The sequence below is a fragment of the Ambystoma mexicanum genome, chromosome 10, assembly GCF_040938575.1.
Source record: "Ambystoma mexicanum isolate Mex_15411 chromosome 10, UKY_AmexF1_1, whole genome shotgun sequence".
Classification (NCBI taxonomy): Eukaryota; Metazoa; Chordata; class Amphibia; order Caudata; family Ambystomatidae; genus Ambystoma; species Ambystoma mexicanum.
Window position 1 is genome coordinate 1,681,578,703 of NC_090932.1, and position 26,749 is coordinate 1,681,605,451.

The 26,749-nt window shown below is 48.1% G+C and overlaps 1 protein-coding gene across 1 annotated transcript in view; it reads right to left on the minus strand.

Moving 5' to 3' along the window:
* Positions 1-26,749, minus strand: part of DHX37 (DEAH-box helicase 37) — a 1,051,990-nt gene that overhangs the window by 756,689 nt on the left and 268,552 nt on the right. The gene's annotated exons all lie outside the window — the stretch shown is intronic.

Here is a 26,749-nt window from a genome sequence, read left to right on the forward strand (position 1 = left end):
CCCTCTGATTCCGATTCTTCCAGATACCACTGGAGGTGTTCCAGAATCCGGTGGGACACATTTTCTGTGCTTGGTTTAGGTGAGGAAGCCCCATGGCTTACAGGTGCAGAGTTCCATTACCGGGTCGGGTGTCAGGATCCGAAACCGCTCCTGGCCCGCTCAGCTGGGTTGGTGGTTCCCATGCAAACTCTCGCAGCATCTCAGACACGCACTCAGGGTGGAAACAACGCAAGGAAGAAACCAACCCCCACGTCACGCGCACAGCGATGGTAGTGTATGATGTCAGCAAGTACACTGGAACATATTTCGGCAGCCTGACGAGAAGTGACAAGCCGGACGCAGATTCTCTTCTGCGCTTCATAATGAGGTAAGTGACCCATAAGTGGACTTGTCCTCTTTGATTCCCGTGTTTATAACTCTTTTGTGTACCAGATACTTTATGCCCATCACTTGACACTGCTCCTGGATTGCCCTTGGCTTCTGGCGATTGCCACCCATTTCCCTACCCGGTGAACCAAACTCTTCTGCTGTCTCCTGACACTGCTACTGGATTACCTGTGGTTCTGGCATTTGGCTCCTGATATGCTTATGTGTACTTTGACTTGGCCCCTGGCTCTGTTTGTGGATTGTACTTTCTTGGCCTGGCTTCTGACTATGCTTGTGGTTTACCATCAACATCTACACTCCTTTTGCCCTGGTGTTATGAATCCAATGCCTGATTTGCAGATGGTCTTTCCCCTTTTGTAATCGCTTGGCAGGCGAAGATCGATGGTATGGAGGGTTGCCCAGAGCATTGCCAGTGGTTAGGATTCATTCCAAACCTTCCAGCCATTACCTCTTGTTTTGCTTAAGTCACCCCAAGTGGGAGGGGAATGCCCTGCTGGGCCTAGAGACACAAGCTACTCCTCACTGATGAGGCCCAACAAGGTCGAAACATGTTTGGGGATGCTTGTGGTCTCGTGCAGAAGGGATGTGATCAAACAATTCAGTCTGGACTGCCCCGTTTGAGTTGGAACCAAGCATAATTTTCATATGGTTTTACCCCTTTTGCTATGGCTTGGCAGGCTAAGAGCGATGGCATGGAGGCTTGTCCAGAGCAATGCCAGTGGTTAGGATTAATTCCAAACCATCCAGCCATCACCTCTTTTGTTTTGCATGAATCCAATTGAGCCATCGCCGATTCCCCAGCGGTGACTTCCTCCCATGTTGCCAGGGGACGGCAGCCTCTTCCTGATCCTGACCCTGAGGGCGGCTATATGAGGGAGGAGCACATGGGAGAAGAAATCCACCAGAGAGATGGCATGACCTTATTGGACAAGACACAGTATCTCCCCATTTCCCATGTAGAAGACCCTCTAATGCACAGGACCTTAATGGCCTATTGCCAACTGTTGGTTCCCCCTTGTATAGTAAGTAAAGCAACCTCTTCCCAATATTCTTTAGGTCAAAACACCACCAACAACCTAAAGAATAAAAGCTTAACCAACACCTTTTTTGCTTATGGTGCACCTTTATGTGAAACTGTTCTCTCATGAAAAACCACTGACAAAGACTATCTAAATACTGTATGTCCAATGACAACCATGGACTCCAATTCCCATAACCACTGTTAGGTATGAATTAGTGCAGTCCAACTGGTGTGGGAGTACAAAAGACTTATCTCTTGGTAATAGGTAACCCACCTTTGTATATAAGCCTGTACTACACAGGTTGGTAGTGTGACTGAGCAGCCAGGCTATCTTAAGAGGGGTAATGTGAGCTGTAGAACTGATCAATAAAACCAGTAAATGCACGCATCCAATTAAACACGTACACACTTAAAGTTATATAATAAATATTTATTTATACACAAAGATGTTCAAAGCATTCTTTAAAAAGCATTAATTAGCTGTAACATTAATCCTCAGTTAGGATTCAATTCAACAAGTGAAGAATAAAGAAGGTTAGTAATCATTCATATGTTACACTTGTTCCAGCACCCAGAGGTGACGTCATTTGAGATCAGTATAGCATTTATATCGAATCACCTTTGCAATGTTGAATTTTCAAGGAAGGAAAGGTTGGGGTTAGATCAGAACAGACTGATTGGTTATGAGAACAGTTAGATTCTCCCACATGGATGCAGGCAGACTATTATCCCATCATTAACCTGTTCAACATTTAAAACCTGTAAGGGAACAAGCGCTGCCAAAGCCAATAGGTTTATAAGGAGGCCTTTATGGAGCTCTGACAGCCAAAGTGAAAGTTCTGATGCTCGTCTACTTAGAACATTTTTCTTAAATAGTCTGTGTTCAAAAGAGAAATCACAGCAACTCAAGAAGAGTCACCTTCAGAAAGCAGAAGCTGTCTTGCCAATGCAGGTAAATTGAGGTCAATTCAGTGTAGGGTTAAATCGCGCTCTCAAAGGTAGGGAGCACCCCAAATGGCAAAAGGATAAAATACCCCAAGCCCCACAGTACTTTGAAAATGAAGAAGTGTTCTAGCTGGTTGCCTTCACAATGCAATGCAGTAGAACCTTGTTCCTGGTCCTTGGTCGTGGTGACGAATGGGAGGGCGTCTGGTGGGCTTCTGCGGCAGCAGTCGAAAGAGGGACTCAGCAGCAACGGATTACTGCCGATTCAGCTGCTCTTTGTGGTTTTGGCGCCTTTTTATCAGAACCAACGAAGAACAAAAAGCTCTAGTTAGGATTTACTTGATTCCTCGGTCCTTGACTCTGGTGACAGGACTTTGGGTGCAGATTTCTTGCTTCTGTAGGGTCCTCTGGATGCCCACGTAGATCTGGCCAGCTTCAGACGACAATGCATTCACAAGTAGTCGAGGTACACTGGGAATTGGGCTTCTGCATCCTTGGAAAGTCACAGCAAGTTGGGGTTTGCGCCAAAATAGAGTCTATTCCAAGGCTAGTTGGTCCCACCAGCCTAAGGGAAGAAGTCGTTCCGTACAGGTCTTACCTGTCGATTCGAAAACAGGGTCAGCACAGCTGCAGGGCTTCACCAGGCACTTTGCGGTCGGGCAGAGTGCTGCTGGCGTCTTCTCTCATCCTCTGCTTAGATGTTGTCTTCCAGTGGTCGACTATCCTTCTAGTCCCAAAACCCTTGCTTTTTATTCAAGTTCCTGCTCATTCACAGCCCTAGGCTGTCAATCACACAGGAGGGTAGCTGTCCTCCAGAACAGCGATCCGCCAATTGGAACTGGTTTCACTCAGGCACACCTAGAGACAAAGGACAGGGACGTTTAGGCACCCTCCCTCACTTCCTGCCTTTCCAGACATACTGGAGCCTGGGTGGGCTTCAGGGCTAAAGCCTGCCAAAGGCAACCTACCCAAAGGACTCAAACATGATGCAAACAACAGAGTAAAAGCCCGGATGAAACTAACAAGAAATGGCGGAAAAAGAAGACAGGGGCCATTTTAGGAAAATGGCCACCCTTTGGTGCAGCACTGCAGCTGGGGTATCAGCCTGCAGGTACATGTCACTAGGTAGTAAAAAAGAAACCACTGCCACCAGCAATTCAAGTGAGTTAGTGTAACAACAAGTTACACGAGGAATAGATTAAAGCAATTACTATGTAACCCCCCAGCACTCCACATAGGTTGATGTGTGCTGGACCCATAAAGCAAAAGGTTAGTAAAACATGGGTCATCTTACTATTCTTGGAAGGGTAGTTCAACCAGGAAAATGAAGTTAAACATTAAGAGAAGTCCAAAGGATCTCAGTGGCACTGCACAAAAGGTGCTGTGTGTGTCACAATGCAAATGCAGATGCCTATGGAGTTTACCAGACTCCATAAAACAGCAAGGAACATAGAAAATCATAGTCAGAAAAACACATGAGTGAGAAAAAAGGTCCACTCACCCAGGAGTAAAAGTTAAAAAGCCCTGTGTGCAGCAAAAGAGCTGTGGGTCTCTAAGGTTTATGGGAATTGGCACAGAAATGAAAATTCTCCCTAACCACCACCCGAGTACTGAGGCGAGGGGGATGAAGCAGCTGGTACAAGGTAACAGGAACCCAAAGCTCTATGTGCAGACTTGTTGTTATACGAAACCACCCGTGCTTAGGACATTTAAAGAAGGCAACCGCGCTACGGTGTGCGTTCCCACTGAAAAGATCTTTTTCAAAAGATGTGTTCACTAAAAGGTCGCTTTAGAAAAACTGCTCTGTGATTGCACAGAGCTGTCTTTCTAAGGCGAACTGTCACGCCCCGGCCGCACATGAGTGCGCGCAGGTGCTGACAGGCTCTGCAAAACCAGGAAGCGGAAGGCGAGGAGAACGGGGGGAGGGGGTGTTGTGTGTGTGTGGGTGTGTGTGTGTGCGTGTGCGTGTGCGTGTGCGTGTATGTATATATGTATGTATATATATACATATATATATGTATATGTTTTGGTTTAGGGGTGGGAGGAGGGGACTGAGACTGAAATCCCATGGGAAAAGGAAGAACAATGGGTAGCTCGGGGGGTTAAACCCCCCGAATGTAAAAAAAGGGGAAAAACGCATTTTAAAAGATCTCAAGAGAAAAATACCTTTACAATGGCGGCTTTCCAATCGAAAGAAAATCGGTCAAAGTAAATTGGTCTTTTCCTCTTCAGACCTTTCAAAAAGGCTTGCACCAGAAAAAATACAACCCACTAGAGAAAAAGGCCCAGCACACTTCTTGCAAGGAAAGCAGTTTTATTTCCACAAAAATAGAAGAACAAGTTACTTACCAACTGTATCGTTCTTTCAATTGGATGTTCCTCCCACGTATTCCTCATCTTATGATATTCGTATCCCAGCTCTGCTGGTTCGGACATTTTTTCAACAGGGGGTGCTGTGTTCGAGGCCGCAGAGTTGTAGTCCCTCGAGAGCCGGCGTCGAGCGTCAACATCATCTGTTGTATAAAGGGCTTGAGCAGTGTCCGTTACCTTAGTTCTGTTTTACGGTGTTCATGGTCGCATCAGCCGATTAGGCTTTAAGTCCTCAGGCTCTTAAAGAAGTTTCAGTGCAACTGGCGTAAACTGTACGGAGGGGTAGGTTGGGAGGGTCGATGAGGAATACGTGAAAGGAACATCCAATCGAAAGAACGTTACAGTTGGTAAGTCACTTGTTCTTCGAATTGATTGTGTCCTCCCAAGTATTCCTCATTTTATGATACACTCCCATAGCAGTGGTAATTCTGGAAGTGGGAGTACTAGACATTTTAATTATGGACGGAATGAAGGACAGCTTTTGTAAATAGTTCTCCTTGATAGTGTTAGGGATCATTCCCATTCTATGGCTAATTTCCCTCGCCTAGTGAGTCCCTCAGCAGCTTTGCTGGATTTCTGGAGTTTATTTTGTCCACTTGATAAGAGTGAGAGCCTTTTTCCCACTCTTACATGTGTTTTGCCATGTGTATTTCTATTGTTTGTGTGATCTTGGGCTCTGGAGTACACCACTCCACGAGCCCCAACTTTTTATGTGCGTTACACATCACATTCAGTGCAGTAACACAGGGTTATCTTTTAGACTTCCCACTGACTCCATTTTCTGGGGCTCCCCCAGAAACGGGTCAAGTTGCCATTTACTTTATGTAGTCATTTAAAACTACAGACCCAGTACACCCCATCTTAAATGGAGTACTGGAAAGGGTTAATTCCTATCCCTTTTTGTCTGTGCCTCTCTGAGCTTTGTTTTGCTCTTTTAACATTTAGACTTGGCTGGTGGCAGTGGTATCCACCCTAACTTTTCTACCGCGATTATATTATATAAACGTAGTATTGTTACAGGCTATTATAGTAGCCTCGAACATAAACCCGCTTGACCAAATACTCTTTCTTTTGGCTCCGGTCGGGTTTATTCACCATTTCTTTTTGTTATAGTCCTTCTTGCGTTTTACTTTGCACGGCAAACCAGGTTTGCCTCCTTTGTTCACCGTCTTTTAGCAGGCTTCTGCTAAGAAGCCCTCCTCTTGGCGCCTGGGTGTCTAGGTGGGCTGAATGTGAGGGAGGGGTGGGTGTAATCTCCCCCTGCACAGGGTATCCTAGGAAACCCAAGTCGCACTTTGCCATGATTGGCTGAGGAGGCTGTCCGGGTCCGACAACCCCCCCTGTTGGGTGATTGACTGCCAGGCTGAGTGAATGGGGATTTTCGCATAAAAGGCAGGACTCTTGGGCTGGAAGTCAGAGTCGTCACTGGAAGTGCAAGGAACCGAAGAGAAGCGGAGAAGAAGACGGCTGCTGCAACTACCGAGTCCCGGTGGAGCCATGCTACAGTCCTGAGCTATCTACCCTTCAACGACAAGAGAAGATCCAGTCCCGAGTGTTCTTCCCTTGAGCCTGGTGGGATCAACCAGCTCATCTTCCACAGGCAGAGGATCCTCTTCTTGGTCAAAATCGCTGCACACTGCTGTAGTGGTCCGGATAGCCATCTGTAGAGCCTCTCCTGTTTTAAAGGAGCGCACCTTTTATTCACTGTCGCTGCTGCTGGCCTCATCCCTGGGTAGTGCAGCTCACTCCAGACGTCGTCCTTCTTGCCCCCCCCCCCCGACTGAAGCTCCAGGAATTGTGAGTCTGCAGGGAAACTACCAGGAACAACTGCCGTGGCACAAGCTTCTCCAAAGAACAAGGTACTGTGTCCAGCTTCGAGGAACTAGGGTGAACCCTTTTCTCCTCATCCAAGGCTTGCCCTTGTCTTCCTTCCCTCTTATAACTTTTGCCTCCTCTGTTGACAATATCTAAGTACTCCTGGCAACGTTGAATCATGAACTGTCTGACTGTGTGATCCTCGACAACAGGAACCCGGTTCCACTTGACACTGGCGCAGGGCTATTGACTTTTATCTTTCTGTCAGCAAGTGTTCTCTGATTCTGTCTGCCTTGACAAAAGTATTGCCTATGATTTTTTGACCCCAACTCTCTTGTGTTAACTCAGGTGGCTAAGTGTGTTTTAACTCCGGTAACATTTCTTCCCGCAGGTACGCGTATCTTTAGTAAGACCGAACTGTCATTACTGTCAAAAAGGGATCGCATATGTATTCCCGGTAACGTCTTTGTTTCATAACACCGGTCTGTCAAAACCAAAAGGTACTTACCTTGAGTTGTGCTGCAAAAGTGAATTGGTTGTGTGTAGTGTATTTTTCGTGTGGTTTTAATTTAATAGAAGTGCAGTGTTTTACAAACAGATGGTAAAAAATAAATGTACTTTTACTTTTTAACCAAAAACCTTGAGTGTTTGCTTGAGTCACAGTAATTGTAGTTCCTTTGTGTAATCTCTACTACTGCTCATTTGCTCTTGAGATAAGTCTGGTTGCTTGCTCCGCTACTGCTACCACTTTAATAGTGTAGTACAGGCTTGTACCAAAGGTGAAATTGTATTACCACTTGTAGTCTTAATTGTGTGTAGTGGTCCCTAAGGGCACTGCAAAGGATTCTGCCTAACAGATATGAAGTAGAGTCCAAGCAGTAATGCTTTACAAAGGTGTGCATGGACGACCAGGTGGCCGCAGCACAAATATCCTGCACCGGGACACCCCTCTGAAGAGCCGTGGAAGTTTCCATGCCTCTGGTTGAATGAGCTCTTAATCCATCTAGAGGCTCTTTCCCAGCCAATGCATAGCCTTCAGAGATTGCTAGAATTATCCATCTGGACAGAGTTTGTTTAGTCAGTGCAAGGCCCAATTTGTGCCCAGTATACCCAACAAATAGTTGGTCACATTGTCAAAGATTTGCCAATCTGGAAATGTAGAAACTGAGAGCCCTTTTTGGGTCCAGTCTATGTAACCTTTCTCTTCCTTACTAGCGTGAAAGAAGGAAGGTAAGATCATTTTTTGAGACAGATGAAAATCAGAAAATATTTTAGGCAAGAAAGATGGTTTGACTTTTAGAATAACCTTGTCCTTATGGAAAATGGTGTGAGGAGGCTTACAAGACAGTGCCTGCAACTCACTTACCCTGCGGGCTGATGTTATAGCCACCAACAGAATTATTTTAAGAGTGAGAAGTCTTAATGGGCAAGAATGTAAAGGTTTGAAAGAGGCACACTAGATTCAAATCCCAGATGGGCACCTGAAAAGGTGTCGTAGGGTATACATTTGTCAGCCCTTTCAAGAATTGAATGACTAAAGGAATTTTGAAATAGGAAACCTCTTCCAAGGAGTGCTTAAAAATAGATAGCGCTGCCAAATATCCTTTTATAGTACCAACTTGGAGCCCCAAATTGGCTAAATGTAATCGAAAAGAAAGTACTGTTGGAGTATTACAAAGGAATGGATCCACATTCTTATCCCTGCACGAGTTACTGAACTTGTTCCAACGACACCGATACAGGGATTTTGTTGCTGGCCTTCTGGCCGAAAGCAAAATCTCCATTAAGTCATCCGGGAGGTCCCAATCCTTATATCTTAGCCTCTCAGAAACCATGTGTGAAGGCTGAGTGTTTTGACCTCTGGTTGGAGAATCCGACCTTCCTCTTGCGAGAGAAGATCCTCTCTTTGTGCAAGACATATTGGAGGGCAGATGGACATGTCCAGAAGGTCTGTGTACCACGTCCTCCTGGCCCAATCCGGGGTAATTAGGATCATGGTTTTCCTGAACTTTTTCTCAACCTCCTGATTACTTGAGGAATCACTGGGACAGGAGGAAATGCATAAAGGAGTGGAAATACGCAGTCCACTATGAACGCGTCCCCTAGAGCTCCTCTTGGGGGAAATTCCCTTGAGCAGTAGAGTTCGCATTTCCGGTTGGCACCGGTCGCGAACAGATCCACTTGAGGGGTTTCCCAAAGGGTGAAGATCTCTTGAAGGATTCCTGACCTAGTTCCCTTTCGTGGGAGACTGTGCGCTGCCTGCTCAGAGCGTCCGCTGCCGTGTTCAGCTCTCCGGCTAGGTGAACTGCCGATAGATTTCTTCTTGTATTGCCCAGAACCAGAGCTGCATTGCCTCTCTGCACAGTGGGAGTGATCCTACGCCTCCTCTTTTGTTGAGGTAGTACATGGCCACTGTGTTGTCCGTCATTATCAGGACATTCTTTCCCTGTAAAGAGGGCAGAAAGCCTCCAGCGCTAGTCCGATTGCCCTCAGCTCCAAAAGGTTGATGTGTAGTTTGGACTCCGATGGAGACAAACGACCGCTGATTGTATAATCGTTGGTGTGGGCTCCCCACCCTGTGAGTGAGGCATCCGTCACTACCGTTATCTCTGGCCATGGTTGCCAAAAAGGTTTCCCCTTGAGGATATTCTCCTTGCAAGCCCACCATAGGAGATCTTGAGTCACTTTGGTTGAGACTTGCAGAAGATCTGACATCTCCCCCAAAAACCGGGACCATTGAGTCCTGAGGGCCCATTGAAGGGATCTCATCCTCAATCTTACCTCTGGCACCAGAAAAATGCAGGATGCCATGAGGCCTAGCAACCTTAGAAAGTCGAATGCTTGTAGATGTTGGGCATTTTGAAACTTCATTACCATCTGGAGAATGTGGTGAGCTCTCGCCAAGGGAGGCAAGGCTTTCCCTGAGGAAGTGTCCAGGATTGCTCCGATGAATTGGAGTTTTTGGCTTGGAATCATTTGTGACTTCTTGTAATTGAGGGAGAAGCCCAGACTGTGTAAGAAGTGGCAGGTCAAGGCCAGATGTTCCTGGGCTCGTCCAGGTGAATTAGCCAATCGTCCAGATAAGGGTAGACATGAATCCCCCTTCTTCTGATACTTGCTCCAACCACCGCTATCAGTTTGGAGAAAACTCTCGAGGCGCAGGTCAGCCCAAATGGTAGAACCCAAAACTGATAATGAGAACCACCAATTGCGAACTTTGGGTACTTTCTGTGCTTGAGATGGATTGGCACATGAAAGTAAGCATCCTGAAGGTCCAATGAAACCAGCCAGTCCTGAAGCTGAAGAGCCTGAAAGATCTGAGAAAGGGTCACCATCTGGAACTTGTCATTCCTGAGGAACTTGTTCAAGCTTCTTAAGTCCAAGATGGGTCTCAATCCTCCATCCTTCTTGGGGATGAGAAAATAAGGGGAGTACCAACCCTTGTTCCTCTCCGCTAAAGGTACATGTTCTATTGCACCTTTAACTAGCAGGGTTAAAATCTGCTGCACAAGGAGCGGGCCTGGAATTTTTACAGAGTTGGCTCCCGGTGGATGATCTAGAGGTCTTTGATAAAAAGGAAGACAGTAACAATGGGTTGATCTAGAACCTCTCCCTTTTCCATCACGAAAGGGTTTTCTCTGTTGGCCTCTCTGGCTGGCTTGCCCCCTCCCTTTTCCAAAAGAGGAATAGAAGCAAAAAGGGCGACTCTTCCAGGAAGATGAGCCTGTGTAAGAGTGTATTTGAGGTTGCCTTATAGCGGCACTAAGAGATTTTGCTGCAGCTTTTGAGGTCTGCAGCTTCTCCAAGCTTTCGTCTGCGTTGCTGCCAAACAACCTCAAGCTGTCAAAGGGCATATTAAGTAATCTAGATCGCACATCTGGTGCAAAGCCAGATTTCCTTAGCCATGCAAACCTGCGGAGGACAATGTCCAGTCCTGACTGAAGGCATTCCTCCATAGCATCTTTTCCATCTTTTACTATAGCCAGGAAACCATCCCGTTCCTCACCTTCCGAGATGCGTTCAGCCGCTGATGACATGCAGTCCCACAGGGCATATGTAAATCAAGCTAATGTACAAGTGACATTAGTCGACTTAAGTGCCATGCTGCCTGAAGAAAAAAACGTTCCGGGCCCAAGCATCAACTGGTGGTATTGATGGGTAAGCTGATTGCCTAGTGGAGGTTGCAGCTTGAACCACCACTAGACTTTCAGGGGAGGGAATGTTTAGATAAATATTCTGGATCTGATAAAGATGGCCTATATTTTGGTACAAGTTTTTTTTTACTGCTGAAATAGAATCAGGAGTATTCAAATTTACCATCACCCTTTTTTGCAGTGCTTTATGGAATGGAAGAACAGGATCTTTTAAAGGACCTTCAATCAGGATGTCCGTCATGTTATCTTGGTCGAAAATCTAGGGAAGCTGCCTTCCAACCCATAAAATCAATGACCCTTCACTAGGATTCCTATAACTAGGATCAGCATGATCTGTAGGGTCTGGTCTTTCAACATCCACTTCAGGTGAAGTGTCTAAGCCACTGGCATTTTGGAGACAGTAATAAAGATCTGTTATTTTAGAATTTGGGTCCACTAGTTCTTCAAGAGCCTCTCTGGCTCCAAACCTAACTCCAGCTGAAGTGATATCCACTTCAGAGTAGTGTTCTTCAAATATGGATGACATGGATCTGCAAAATGTCTGTCTAGGTTGAGGATGGAAAGTCTTTTCAGGTAAAGAAGGTGGAATCGACCTAGGTATGGACAATGGTGTCGACTTGGGTCTTCGAATCAAAGAAGGCCTCGATAAAGGCGTCAAAGGCGTCGATAGAGAATATGCTGGCTTCGATGCTGTCGAAGAAGGCTTCGATACAACCAAAGGTGTCAACGTCATTTTCGTCAATGGCTTTGACGCTATGGTCGTCGACTGTGTCGAGTCGAGTTTCGGCTTCGACTTGGACGTCGATTCTGCTAACCCAGATTTATGCACAGGAGGCTTTCACTTAGTACGAGGCGTCGGGGAACTTTCCCTTGAAGACACTCCCGACTCCTTTTCAACTCTTGCGTGTTTAGATCTTGATTTTCCTCTGTCACTTTTCTGTCACTGGTAGAGGCATGATCACCACGCGGCAACTTCGAGGGGGTCTGGGCCACTTTCTCGAATATTTTAAGCATCAAAGCCCTGAAGGCCTCCCATTTTTCTGGGGAATCGTGCTTTGATGGATAAGTTACGCTCCTCTCAGAGGAGGAAGAGGAGGAAGAAGACCTGTTATGTCACTTTTTTGACTTTTTAGTCGAAGACTTCCCCGAGTGATCCTTTGATCTTGAATCCTCAACTCATAACGAGATTTGACACAGGATTCACCCGAATCCTTTTGTCTTTTAGAAGACTTACAAGTTTCCTCCTCCACCGCCAGCTTACCTCAACGTTCCCTTAGAGCCTTATTGGACATGGCCTGACAGGAACCACACTCGTCAACCCTATGGTCTGGGCTGAGGCGGCAGAGGCAATTCCGACGGGGGTCGGTTATCAACATTTTCCTACCACACATTTGTTTAACCCTGTCTTAGGTGTGGTGGGAGTTGCGTCGGAATAATGGAACTGAGGTAACGGTCACTTCTCGAGCCCTTTATACAGCAAGTGATGACGCTTGACGGCGGCTCTCGAGGAACTATGACTCCTCGGCCTTGAACACAGTGCCCTCTGGTGAAAACATTTTCCGAAGCAGCAGAGCAGGGATACGAATATCATAAAATGAGGAATACGTGAGAGGACACAATCCATTCGAAACGCACCAGAAACGGACACTGCTGCCAAGTAACATTCTGGCAAAATCGGTACTAACAACACTTTATGAAAGCGTATAGCGTCATCAGTGACTTAAGTTACATAATGTGCAAACCTGCGTGGCTGATTGGTTGAGACTCTAAACATAGGATCCCTGCACCATAAGGGATGCCAGGCCATTGGTCCCAGTCCTGTCTGTCCATCTTCTTCCATGTGGGGTCCTCCTTGCGTGTCATCAGGCCTAAAGCTGTAACCAATTGGTAATTATATGGAAAAAACAATACTGGCTCCATCTCTAACCTGATGTGCACCTGGTACTGCAGACATGGGTTAAGAGGATACTTCGATGCCATTGCTTCTGAAAAACTACAGGTTGATTCCAGACACGTTGGCGTCCAACCAAGGTTCCCCACCGTCATTTTGGCCATGTTGTTTTATCCCTCCCAGCATCTCGCAGCACAAATCACACAACCTATGGTGAAGGCGACTGATCCCGGTTTTCAAATCTTTTCTGAATGATTGTGGGTTTAAAATGTTATTGTTGGTGGCCTCGGACTGACTGGTATCTTGGGATTCTGGGGTCTTGGGGCTTTCAGGTGTTATTACTTAGAGCTGGGACAGGAAGGGTTAGAAGCTTGTGCCCTCCTTCCTGTGGGATCGCTTTTCACAGTGAGCTCCCAACCCACTCATGGCCTTGTAGGGTACATTCCTTCTGCGATACGAAATGTTGGCAACATGAGAAAATGAATCTCTGCAGCTCTGGCCTTTCTCACGAGTGCCCAAGCTACAACCTATTCCCACCTGCATATATTTTATTTCTATGTGGGTGGTTAGGATCTGTGGTCCTGGCTCCAGCACAAAACTAGGCCTCGATTGCAATATGGCTGCTATCTAATATGGTGTCCAATTTCCCATGTATACTAGGGCAAAAACGTGCATCCCCCTTCCCACACTATGGCCTCCAGCGACACACCCCTGCCCCCTGTAACCTCCGCTAGCCCCTACTGCACATTTACAGGCCTCCGTTCCATCCCAAAGCGCTGGGAGGCGGGGAGAGGGCTGTGATGATCATTTCTCCTTCCCAACAGTTCCTCAGCAGGGGCGTACGAGTGCTGGGGACCCGAACTGGCATGGTGGAGCAGTGGAGTGTGCTGTGACAGGAGAGATGCAGTGCGTGAGCAGGACGTACCGTGGAGATGCCGGGAGCCGCAAGAGAGTTCCTGGGCGATCGGCAGCTCGAAGAGGCAGCATTCTTCTTTACCAGGACCTGAAGGGAAGCAGGTGTGTGAAGCGGAAGCTCGATGGAAGCCAGAAGGAAGTCAGCACAATCCAGAGTGGGAAGCGTGCGGCAGAACCACGCAGCAGAAGCGTGAACAGGACCAGAGATGCTGGAGAGAAGCGGTGAGTCAGCCCAAAGCAAGCAGGGACTCTGGGGTGTTCCGGCAACCGCCCCAATTACAATTTGAATGTTGTGAGATTGCTAATACAGAAACCACAAGAAGTCTGTTTGAAAGCAGAAAAAGCAAAGTACACATAATAAAAGTCCTGGCAAAGGAAGGATACCACTATGCTGAATACACAGGAAAACACTAAACTCTGGACCAGTGTATTACCATAACAATGTATGCTGAAAATGTATCAAGAGGACTCAATTCAAGAAATACGTATTAAAAATATTTATTTAGCTTGATACAAAAGGTGTAAATGACAATCATGTATAAATCAACACTGTAAATTGTTGTAAATCAACACAGTTAGGTTGCAGGTAAAACTACATTTAAAACAGTGCATTTGACCAAACTCATTTCTACACTAGACAATTCAATTATTCATTCAACACACATCCTCATAGAGACATATACATACAAAAGTACTTTCACATTGGTTTTTTGAATAATAACGACAGAAAATGTCATGATATTTAACAAGTTGGGAAAAGTTTGTTGTCAAATTTTGGAATGGATCTTGATAATTGCAATTTGCTTGACCACATCACCAACAAATTTTAGTTTCCGACCAGTTTCGACGTGTTGGATTATTTTATCCACGTCTTTATCAAGGATTCCAAATTGTATACCAATTGTCCAACCGCTGGTTCCATGGACAAGGGGAACTGTAACTACTGCAACCGTAAGTCTAAAACTCACACGTGGAGAGCTGGCATCGATACCGCCAGGACGAAGGTTGCCTGGTTTCCTGAATGCGCCCGTAAATTGAGCAAGACTCAGCCCCAGTGCAGTTTAAATGGAACACATACTTGCCCTTGTTTAAGTATCATCGCTGGTGACCGTCAGTCTATGCCTTGACAGTTGCCCCATGCAGCATGAAAATACTTGTTGCTGCTCTGAGGGCATCATTGATTTTAAGAGAGACATGTTGACTCTCCATATGTGAGTTTTAGACTTATGGTTGCAGTAGTCACAGTTCCAATTGTCCATGGAACCAGCGGTTGGAAAAATAGTATACAATTTGGATTCCCTGATGAAGACGTGGATAAAATAATCACAGTGTTTGTTAAACAAAGAAGAAACATGTGTTAAAGAAAGACTATTACAGAACTCGATGCCTAACAGGAGCAGGGTGAATCAAGGAGAGACACCAAGGAACTGTTAGTAAGGAACAAGTTACCTGTAACTGTTGTTCTTCAGCATGGGGTCTGGTATGGATTCACATGCTCCTGAATATTCCCTCTCAGGCTGGGAATCCCCGGTAATTGAAAAAACAGTTTCAGTTTCGTTTCTAAACTGTCTTTCTCCTATAAACCAATCGCTGATCTCTGGGTCATACTGCCCCCCCCCAACCAATGACTGCACTCTATCCCTCCTCTGGCAGCTCAGATTTGGTAGCACGTAAAGTGGCAGAAGGACCAAAAGAAGAGCCACAGTGGAGCAGGCGGGAGTGTTCGCATGTGAATCCATGCCATACCCATTCTGGAGAACACCAGTTACAAGTAAGTTGTTCCTTCTCCAGCATGGGGTCTGGCATGGATTCACATGCTCATGAATAAAGAATACACAGCTGTACATAATTACACAACCACGGGAGGCGGCAAGGCTTAACAGAAGCAATCTCTTAACTTCTCACCAGGCTCACCTTCAAGCAAACAGGTTGCTCAACACTGCTTGGCCGACTCTGGACTCCTCCCTGGAATCACTGTCGACGCAGTAACATTTTGTGAAGGTGTGCGTTGACCTCCACGTAGCAGCCCTGCAAATGCCCAGCAGGAGCACACCAGACAGGAACGCTGCCGTAGCAGCGATCGCTCTGGTAGAATGGGCTCTCGAGCGGTCGGTTTGTCAACCAGTGACAATGAGTGATACAGCCGTAGAGCCACCTGGAAATGGCCTTCCCATGGTTTACAGGACCAAAGTTCACAAAAAGCGGAGATGTTTTCCGGCAAACTCTTCATGCGGACCAAATACAACTTCAGCGCTCGGGCCATATCCAGCGAGTACAAAGTCCTTGCAGCCAGCGACGAAGGCATCAGAAAAAACACAGTTAACACCAAGGGCTTGTTGAGATGAAATTCCGACGGAACCTTGGGCATAAAGGAGGGGTGCGTACGCAGCACCACCCTCGTCTCGTGGAAAGTCAACTAAGGCTGCTTGCAGCACAGGGCCTGGATCTCACCTACTCGTCTTGCAGAGGTGATGGCCATGAGGAAAGCTGTCTTCCACGACAGAAACTCAAGCGGGCTGAATGCATAGGTTCATATGGGGGCCTCACAGCTTAGTTCACCTCGCCGGGGCCTTCATCGGCGGGAACGAGCGGAACCGTCCCTTGATGAACTTCTTGACTAGACGGTGCAACCACAGTGAAGATCGTCCCGGAGACCTGGTGTAGCGGGAGAAGCCGCCAGATGTACCTTGATGGAGGCGTGCACCAGTCCCGATTTAGCCAATGACAGTAAATACGGAAGTACTTGACGGGCCGTGACCCCCAGAGGGTTGACCTTCTACGACCAGTACCAAGTCACAAAACGCTTCCATTTGTGTCTGCAACACTTCAAAGTAGATGACGCCCTGGCCTTGGCGAGTACCTCCCTGCAGTTTGCAGGAAGATCGTAGCCACCAAACTCTAATGCTGCAGGAGCCAGGCCTTCAGGTTCAGAGATCCTGGGTCGTGGTGCAGAATTGCGCCTTCTTCCCTGGCGAGAAGATCCGCAACCACTGGCAGTTTGACTGGAGGGACGCTGACATGCTAAGAAGGTCCGGGTACCAGATCTGCCTCGGCCACGCTGGTGCGACGAGGATCATCTGGCACTGGTACCATCCGAGTTGACTGATGACTCACTCGTATTAGTAGCAGCAACAGAGGGAACGCATACAGAAACAGGCCTTCCCAAGGGAATGAGAATGCGTCTCACAGGCTCCCCCCGCTGGGGGAACTTGCTGGCGAACATACGGCACTTGGTGTTCATCGCCGTCGCAAACAGATCGATCTGGGGACTGCCCCATTTGAGGAAAAGGTTGTCCACTTCATGCTGCCAAAGCTCCCACTCATGGCAAGAGCACAGCTCCCTGCTGAGAGAATCGGCGACAGTGTTCTTCCCTCCTGCCAGGTCATACGGGATGAGGAACATCCCCTGGGAAACGACCCCGTGCCACAAGTCCTGCGCCTCTTTGGAGAGCGCTGGGAATCTGGTGCCCCCTTGCTTCCGGATGAAAAACATTGTGGTGGTATTGTACGTGAAGACCCTCACCACTTTGCCCTTGAGGGACGGCAGAAATGACCTGGTATGGGGGGGGGGCTCTGGAACTCCGTGCCTCCGGCGATGTTGGAGCGCATGCCCCACCGCCTTATCGCTTGATGGAACTCCTTGTAAAGTGCAATTTTGTCCTGGAAGCCTCGGGACACCTGGACGCAACAGGGTTCAAGGAATTTGTGTAGTGGACGCAACCGCAATCTGCGAGCCAAATGAGGTATATGCATGACATCATGCCGAGCAGCGACTTGATGTTCCTCTCTGTGGCGACCTTCAGTGCTAACAGCCGTTGCACCTTGCCCAAAATGGCCGCTATCCTCTCCTCCGAAGGCAACGTCAGGCAGGACACTGTCGAGTCTGGATCCCAGGAACAACACATCCTGCGATGAGTCAAGCAGGACTTTTCAGAATTCACAGAGAACCCCAGCTCTGTTTGCTGTGTGACCATCCAGAACTTCTGGGACTTTATGTACTTTTAATCGGCGTAGTTTGAGAATGTGCCTACAGTCTGCTGTCTTCTTTCTTACGAGAAAGTACCTTGAGGAAACTCCAGAGCACCGGAGTCGCTTTGGAACCAGCTCTATCACCCATTTTCTTAACATGGCCGGAACTTCCAGCAGCAGCTGAGGGAAGTGTTATTCCTGCTGGGCCACCAGTGATATTCGCGGACACTTCAGTTGAAATTCTAAAGTGTGTCCGTGGGTGAGAGCGTCCAGCATCCATCGATTAGTGGAGATGGTCTCCCACACACTGACGAAGTTCACCAGCCAGCCTCCCACTGGGGTGCAGGGGCCCGACGTCTTGGCCGGTTCAGTCCTGCTTGGCGGTCTGCGCGCCGCCCTGTGAGCCTGGACGATGACGGCAGCCACCGCTGAAGGCCTTGGAGCGACCTCTGTTGGCTACCTCGGTCGAGGAACGGGAGTGTTGGCGGTAAGAGGATGAGCCCCCACCTAAACCCTTCGAAGACCTACTAGACTTCCCTCCCGAGGAACAAAAGGACGGCCGGTGTTGTTGCAGGGTGCCCAAGGCACGGGCCGGCTCTGTGTTGGTCTTGATGGCCTGGAGGGATTAATTGACGGCCTTCCCGAACAGGTTGTCTGCGTGGAAAGGCATGTCCAGGACCCTGGTCTGGACCTCCTGTCTCAAGTTGGTGGCCTTTCCCATCTGGCGGAAACCCGTTTCCGTAATGTCCAGGGCTTTTAGGCAAAGTTTGAATGCAGTACCTTCTGGGAACACTACAAGCAACTATGACTACAAGTATAGGCAACCAAACCTTTGGTAAAGCTTGTACTACAGTTTTGGTGGCATGTTGAGCAGCCAGGCTTATCTCAAGAGGGCAAATGTGAGCAATAGTGGAGTTACACTAAGATTCAGCTATAGGTATTCAAATAAACTCTTTACCAGTCAGTTATAAAGCCTTCTTCAGAAGGAAGCACAAGAATAGTAACACACAAATACACTCTAAGTTTCGGAATCAGACAAGACCCTTTTGTGATGGCCAGAGACACAACCTACACCCACACGTGACTTCAATAACAAGGGTGCTGGGGACATTAATATCTTATTGTTGGCATTCAGAACACTCTTAAAAAGCTGGTAAAAGGCAAAGGTTATTAGAACACGAGAAATTAAAAATATTCATAAGCAGGGCAAATAATTTCAGCTAGCACTTAGAAGAATCATTCAATTCAAATTGGCTAAGCCAATGTCAATGGGCAAAAGCCTTTGTATAGGATGCAGCACTTCAGGTAAACAAATGGAAAAGTCTTTGCACAAGTTGTTAGGAGTCTTTGATAAAAAGAAGAATCAAATGTAGGGCCATAAACTGATTAGACTTGTGAGTTGTAGAAGTTACAAGCACTTCCACAGTAAGAGGTAAGTTCTCTTAGACTTGTTTTATAGTACCTTGGTAAAGAAGAATTGATGCAGCTGAAGACTTCTGTTCCTGTGCAGTTCTGCACTCAGTCGTGGGGACAAGAGGGAGAACGTTGTGGGACTCCAGCACTGTACGGACATGGTCAAAACTGGCAACCGGCAAACATTACTTTCAGTGGCTGTTTTGCGTTTCAGCTCCTTGCGGTACAGCAAATCGCAATAAGCGCGGTTCCTGGTTGTCAAGGTGGACTTTCATCACATCTGAGGTCCCGCACTCGACTGAGGGTGGTCAGGCTTGGTCAGTCCTGCTTCATGGGAGTCCGGACGAGCTTCGAAAAGCTTTAGGCCAGCTTACAAGCAACACACACAATCTGGTGTCACTCTCCCTGGCTCTACGGTTTCCTGCAGCAACTTTGAGGAAATGTAACCAGCTGTAACGCTCACCTGATTCTCGCAGAGGCGCCGGTCTTGACTGGGCAACTACCGTATCTTCAAAGGTGATGTGTAGCACCCGGTTGGCTCTTTGGGCTGGACCTCTGTGCACTGTATGCCTGACTTCAAGAGTGAGATGTCTGCAGATAGAAAATATGGGATTAATGAACTGGGGTTATTGGGGTGTCCCTATCTCTTTCCTTTTTTGCTCTCCTGTAGACCCCCAAAGGTTAACGCTCTCACCTTAGGTAAGTGAATGCCGAGCTCTCCATCTGCCTCGGGGCAGGGTGCTGTAACCAGTTTCTTCACTGGATAGGTAGCGCAGGCCTCTTGACTTCAGAGGACTGCTGTCCGTCGTTTACTGCACGAACGGTAAGTTTCGAGTAATTCTATTGTCTTTAAAGTCTTTAGTAATGATGTCTCTTGTTTTGCAGGGTTCCGGCGATGGCGGATGACGGGCTGAAGTGAGTTGAAGATGGAGTCCGTGTGATGAATAGAAGCGCCTGGAAGCACGTAAGTAAGCGCTTGTTGCCTGCTTCACGATGCGCTCTAACTGTCTTTTTATTTTGCAGGTACGAGTTCGGAGCGGCTGCAGGGTGCCGGAATACCCACTGGGTTAGATGTGGAAAGGAGTAATGGCACGTGAGTATTAAAGTTCCCCAATGTCTTTAAACGCACCCTGTTTTGTCTTTCAGATGCGGGATGCAGCGCCGAAGGCCTCCGGAGCGTGCGAAGAGTTGGTAAGCTTTTGTCTTTCAGATGCCGGAATGCAGTGTGAAGACCTCCGGAGCGCACAAAGAGTAGGTAAGCCTTTGTCTTTCCGATGCCGGAATGCTAACCTGTTCTTTCTTGTCTTTATAGGTGTTGCTGAAGACTGGATTCAGGATGGTAAGCCTTTTTCCTTAGGCCCAGGATCCGATGCAGAAGACACGATGAGCGTTCTGCTGCAGAGGATGCAGAATAACGCAAAGCAAGATTCATCCACCGGGTGTGGTTTAAATAGCCTCCTGTAGTGCTTAGGTGTCTCCTTCCACAGCCACGCCTAGGTAAGAAAAGAGTTCCTGCTTTCCAGAAGAGTTCCAGTGTTCTGAATCTAGGGAGTGGCTCCTGCCCCACCCAACAGGAAAAGTAGTTCCAAACAGAAGAGGATCAGAGGCTCAACTGGCAGGCAAGTAAGCAGCATGGTCTGCTGCAGGTAAGTCCACCCAAGCATTATGAGCCCGGCGCTTCCAGCGCTGGGACTGGGCATATTTATGAGTCTGGTGCCACTGGCGCCAGGACTGGGTCCAAAAGGTCCCAATTGGGACTGGTTGGCACTCGGAACCTGGGTTATGGATCTGCTTCCAAGGGAGTTGGGAAAACCCTGACCTTTTGGAAGCAGAGATCATGACACCAGCTCTGAGATGGGTGTCCAGGTGGCTTACTTGGGAGTTGATTGGTCCACCAACTCAAAGGGAGAAGTCGTCATTGGAGGGCTTCTGTGTCAATGGGAACTTGGCAAGTAGTCACTGCAGCAGGGCTTCACCGGGCAAACCAACGGTCCAGGAGTTGTAGCAGGCGTCCTCTTCAAGCTCTTCTTCGCTTCCTTCGTCCAGTGGTTGACTCTGCCTTCTTATTCAGTACTCTCCCATTCGTTCCAGCCTAGCTGTCACTCACCCAGCAGGGTGGCTGTCTTTGCCGGACAGTCAGCCAGCCAATCACCACAGCGTGCATTTGGGTCTCCTAGGACACCAAGCACAGAGAGTTGAGGGATCCTCCCTCACTTCCTGCCCACCCCAGACACTCTGGAGCCAGAGGCAGGTTTCACTTAGAAACCCTGCCAAAGGCGAAATGAACAAAGAGACCAAACCTGGTTTGGCGCATAGAGAAACTCTCTAGAAAGACCTTTCCACAGAGACCTGGCGAAAAAAGAAGACCGGCTCCATTTTAGCAAAGATGGCTGGACGCTATTTTGAAAAAGATTGCTAACACGGCTAAAGTTACCGGGTCAGTGAACGGTCGCGGTAAATGCAAGCCAAGGTAGATCAAAACTAAACCACTGCCACCAGCCAGTCAATTGAGGAAAGGGTAACATAAAAAATCTTACATGAGTATTTAGACAAAGGGTATACGAAGTCTTTATAAATAAAAGTCTTTAACCAAAAACATGACAACTTTGTGTTCGGCTTTCATTTCTGACCCCTCACACTGGATTGTGGGATCCTACCTATTTTCCCAAAACAAGCAATCATTGATTTTCTGACCCAGTATTCTCAGGCAGCTAGTTGTCAAGGGGGTGGTGGGGCGACAGGGTCAAGAGATGACGGCGACCCCAATCGGCCTGGGGTGGGAGGCCTTATAGGATGGAGGTCAGATTCAGTCCTACCCCATAGAGGGAAGGAGGCAGTTGGAAAACAAAAATCTTTATCAGTGATCAATAGTAAGTACCGATAGTCATGCATTTAATTAAGGAGATCCATTAATCCCGGAGGTCAGAATGTAATGGAGTTAATAGTAAAAGTATTATTTGTAGACTGGGAGAGCATATCAACTACTGAGCATTAATAACTGAGCACCACACAGAAATACAGGGAATACCATATGGAAAGATCAAATAAGACACAATACAATACTAAAACATTAACGTTTATGCTATACACAATTGTGATTAATGAACTTCAACAAACCTTTTTCATGCAAATCATAATTTTTATGACTGTGGCTTGTCTGACAGCAACAACTAAATATCCACAAGTTTAAAACGGAAATAATCCATATTTGATAAGATTCTCTAAACTAATATGATTAAGTCAAAATAATTATTGTATTCACCTTTACTCTAAGTATTGCGATTAAAACTGGACAGTGAATGTATCCAATTACATTTAATTGTTTTAATTGTTTTTGTACTTTTCTGTTTATTGTTATTTTTATTTATCATTGTGGTGGTGTATTTTGTATATTGTGTATAAAAAGTTTAAAAGGCCCAGAAAAAGATCAAAACAGCAGTCATTTGCAGTATTACCACTGTGTGAAACACGTGTTGGCATAAAATACTGTTTTCCTTGGAAGTGGATGTTATTAGATATATATGAGTCAAAGGTATTTGCATAAAATATCTTGTACAGACTAGTTTGAAGTATACAATTAAAGGTATATACTGGATTGGAAATAAAAGCACAAGGCAAGATTGGGACTATAATTATGGCTTCATTGATTTCAAACACTTACAGGTCAAGTGTTTTGCACGAAACTCATTGCAACCATTGGAAATAATTGAGTTTTGAAATATCCATTTGATTGATGAAATCATAGCACAACTAATCTCTTAATTAAGATGCAGGTTGCTGAGTTTATAAAACTAAAAGCTAACAAAAGCAGAGTGAAAATGTACTTTCTGCCCCTCAAGGGAATTCATCCTTCCTTTGTTTTATCTGGCTCACTCCTCCTGGGTGCTTATATCCTTTCGCATGCCCGCCTCACTCCCTTGTCATTCCTCTCTGCCTCCTGCTCTTTACATCTCTAAAGCCAATATGAGGTAGGGTAGCAGCTCAACACCAACTACAACAATATGCATATGTCCTTTGGTTTAAATGTCATCTTGCAGCAGTCTTTAGACAGATTAGAACAAACATTCATGCCTCCAATCGAATTGTGATATGGCCACATCCCTGGGATTGGCCGGCATTCAACTATTTCTTTCTCTTTAAACAACAAAATGATATTCTGAGAAAAAGCCTCCTGGCAAACACTGCCCAACTGAGATGACAATGTTTCACAGGTCTCCGGAATCATCATCAGAAAGATGGAAACAACCTGGACTTTTAGTAACAGGAACCACTGGGGCCAAAGGAATGTGCTGAACAATGTTGCTATCCTCGGACCTCAGAATATGAAAGAGTAAAGAAGCAACAGACATAAACACAGTTCTTGCCCTGGGCGGCCCATGTATCCCACCCCTTGCTATCTGCTCCTTTCTTCACACCCCAGGGCTGTCCAAGTAAGCTGTTCAACTGGCTATCGTACGGACATTGGTCAGGATTTCTAAGTAAAAGTTCAGAATATCCAAAGAGACTGTGTTAGTTATTGAGAAGGTGATTTCACCTCACACATGCTCAGCAATCTGAAAACAGTGATTGAATCACAATAGTCTCCATTTGATCATGACCATGTTGACAGTAAATATAAGACAAGTGAGAAAGAACAAGGAACAAGTTACTTACCTGTAACTGTTGTTCTCCAGCATGGGTCTGGCATGGATTCACATGCTCATGAATATTCCCCGTCGTCAGGCTGGGAATCCTCGGTAAAGAAAAAACCAGTATCAGTTTCGTTTCTGATCTGTCTTTCGTAGTAATAACCAATCACTGGTCTCTGCGTCATACTGACCACAGCCAATGACTGCCCTCTACCTAAGCACCGCCTCTGGCAGCCATCTTCAGATTTGGAAGCACGTGAAGTGGCAGTATGACCAAGTGAAGAGCCGCAGAGGGGTAGGCGGGAGGGTTCGCATGTGAATCCATGCCAGACCCATGCTGGAGAACAACAGTTACAGGTAAGTAACTTGTTCCTTCTCCAGCATGGGGTCTGGCATGGATTCACATGCTCATGAATAAAGAATACATAGCAGTACACACATGCACAACCACGGGAGGTGGCAAAGGCTCAACATTAAGCATCACATCAACTCAACATTAAGCATCTTACCTCCTCACCAGGCTCACCTCAGGCGAACAGGTTGCGCAGCACTGCTTGGCCGACCCTGGACTCCTCCCTGGAATCCCGGTCGACGCAGTAGAATTTCGTGAAGGTGTGCGTCGACCTCCACGTAGCAGCCCTGCAAATGTCCAGCAGGGGCACACCAGATAGGAACGCCGTGGTAGCTGCGATCGCTCTGGTGGAATGGGCTCTCGGACGGCCAGGCAGCGGTCGGTTTGCCAACCGGTGACAGTACATGATACAGCCGGAGAGCCATCTGGAGATGGAAGCCTTCGAGAGAGCCTTCCCCTGATTGACAGGTCCAAAGTTCACAAAGAGTTGTGACGTCTTCCGAAAACCTTTCGTGCGGTCCACGTAGAACTTCAGCGCTCTAGCTACATCCAGCGAGTGCAAAGTCCTCTCAGCCGGCGACGAAGGCGACGGGAAGAACACAGGTAACACCAAGGGTTCGTTGAGATGAAAGTCCGACGGTACCTTGGGCATGAAGGAGGGGTGCGTCCTGAGCACTACCCTCGTGTCGTGGAAAGTCAAGTACGGGGCCTTGCAAGAAAGGGCCTGGATCTCTCCCACTCGTCGTGCGGAGGTGATGGCCACGAGAAAAGCTGTTTTCCACGATAGAAACTTCAACGGGGCCGAGTGCAGAGGCTCGAACGGAGGTCCCATGAGTTTGGTCAGTACCACGTTGAGCTCCCACGCCGGGGCCGGAGCCTTCACCGGCGGGAACGATCTGAACAGTCCCTTCATGAACTCTTTCACCAGACGATGAGACCACAAGGACGTCCGGCCCGTGGTTCTGGTGTATCGGGAGATCGCAGCAAGATGAATCTTGATGGACGCGTGTGCCAGACCAGCTTTGGCCAGCGTCAGCAGGTACGGCAGCACTTGGGGAGCCGTAATCCGTAGAGGGTTAATCTTCTGTGCGTGGCACCAGACAGAGAACCTCTTCCATTTGTGTCCGTAGCATTTAAGAGTCGAGGACGCCCTGGCCTTTGCAAGAACCTCTCTGCAATCGGCCGGTATGTCGTATCCTCCAAACTCTAACGCTGCAGGAGCCAGGCCTGCAAGTTCAGCGACTTCGGGTCGTGGTGGAGGATGGCGCCTCCTTCCCTGGAGAGTAGATCCGCGTCCGCCGGCAGCTTGATTGGCGGGGACGCCGACAAGTCCAGAAGGTCCGGGAACCATATCTGCCTCGGCCACGCAGGTGCGACGAGGATCATCCTGCACCGTGACCTCTTGAGCTGGTTGACGAGCCGGATTAGCAGAGGCAAGGGAGGGAACGCGTAGAGGAACAGGCCCTCCCAGGGGAACGAGAAAGCATCGCCCATGCTCCTCGTCTGGGGAAACCTGCTGGCGAACCTCCGGCACTTGGTGTTCGTCGCCGTCGCGAACAGGTCGATCTGGGGTGTGCCCCACCGTCGGAAGAGGCGATCCACCAGATCCTGCCGTAGTTCCCACTCGTGGCACGAGCGCAGCTCCCTGCTGAGTGAGTCGGCGATGGTGTTTTTTATCCCTGCCAGATGAAACGGCACCAGAAGAATCCCTTGGGCGACGGCCCAATGCCACAGGTCCTGCGCCTCCTTGGACAGCGCTGGGGACCTGGTTCCGCCCTGTTTCCTGATGTAAAACATGGTGGTGGTGTTGTCGGTGAAGATCCTCACCACCTTGCCCTTGAGGGACGGAAGGAAGGACCTGAGGGCCCAAAACACTGCACGGAGCTCCAGGACGTTGATATGCAGGGACTTCTCCGTCGGGAGCCAAAGTCCCCTTGCGTGCAGATTTTCGGTGTGCGCTCCCCACCCTTCTAGGGAGGCATCCGTGGTCACAGTCACCTGGTGGGCTGGGGTCTGGAAGTCCATGCCCGCCGTCAGATGCGCGCGGGTGCCCCACCACCGTATCGCTCGTCGGAAACTCTCGTCGAGCTTGATCCTTTCCTCGAAGCTGCCCGTCGTCTGGATCCAGCGCGCATCCAGGAACTCTTGCAACGGGCGCATCCGGAGCCTGCACATGGGAATGAGGTAGATGCAGGAAGACATCATCCCGAGGAGGGACTTGATGGACCTCACCTTGGCCGCGTCGGCCACCAACATCCGTTGCACCTTGCCCAAGATGGTCCTGGTCCTCTCCTCCGACGGGGAGGCCAGAAGGGACACTGTGTCGAGCCTCGCTCCCAGAAACAGTGCGACTTGCGCGGGCACCAGGTGGGATTTGGCGTAGTTCACGGAGAATCCCAGGTCCGTGAGGAGTTGGACGGTCCTTGCCGTGTGGACCACGGCGAGCTCCCTCGTCTTGGCGCGGATGAGCCAGTCGTCCAGGTAGGGGTAGACGTGAATCCCCTCGCGGCGCAGCTGCGCCGCCACCGGTGCGAGGCACTTGGTGAAAACCCTGGGTGCCGACCGCAGTCCGAAGGGAAGGGCTTTGAACTGGTAATGACGCCCTTGGACCACGAATCTGAGGAATTTTCGGTGCCCCTTTAGGATGGGAATGTGGAAGTAGGCATCCTCCAAATCCAACGACGATAGGAAGTCTCCTTCCTCCAGCTGACCCAGGACGTGCTGGAGGGTGACCATCCGGAACTTCTGCGCCTTGATGAACTTGTTCAGGCGTCGCAGGTCCAGGATGGGGCGCCATCCTCCCGTCTTCTTCTTCACGAGGAAGTAACGCGAGTAGACTCCGGAGCCCCGAAGCCTCTTTGGGACGAGTTCGATGGCGCCCTTTCTGAG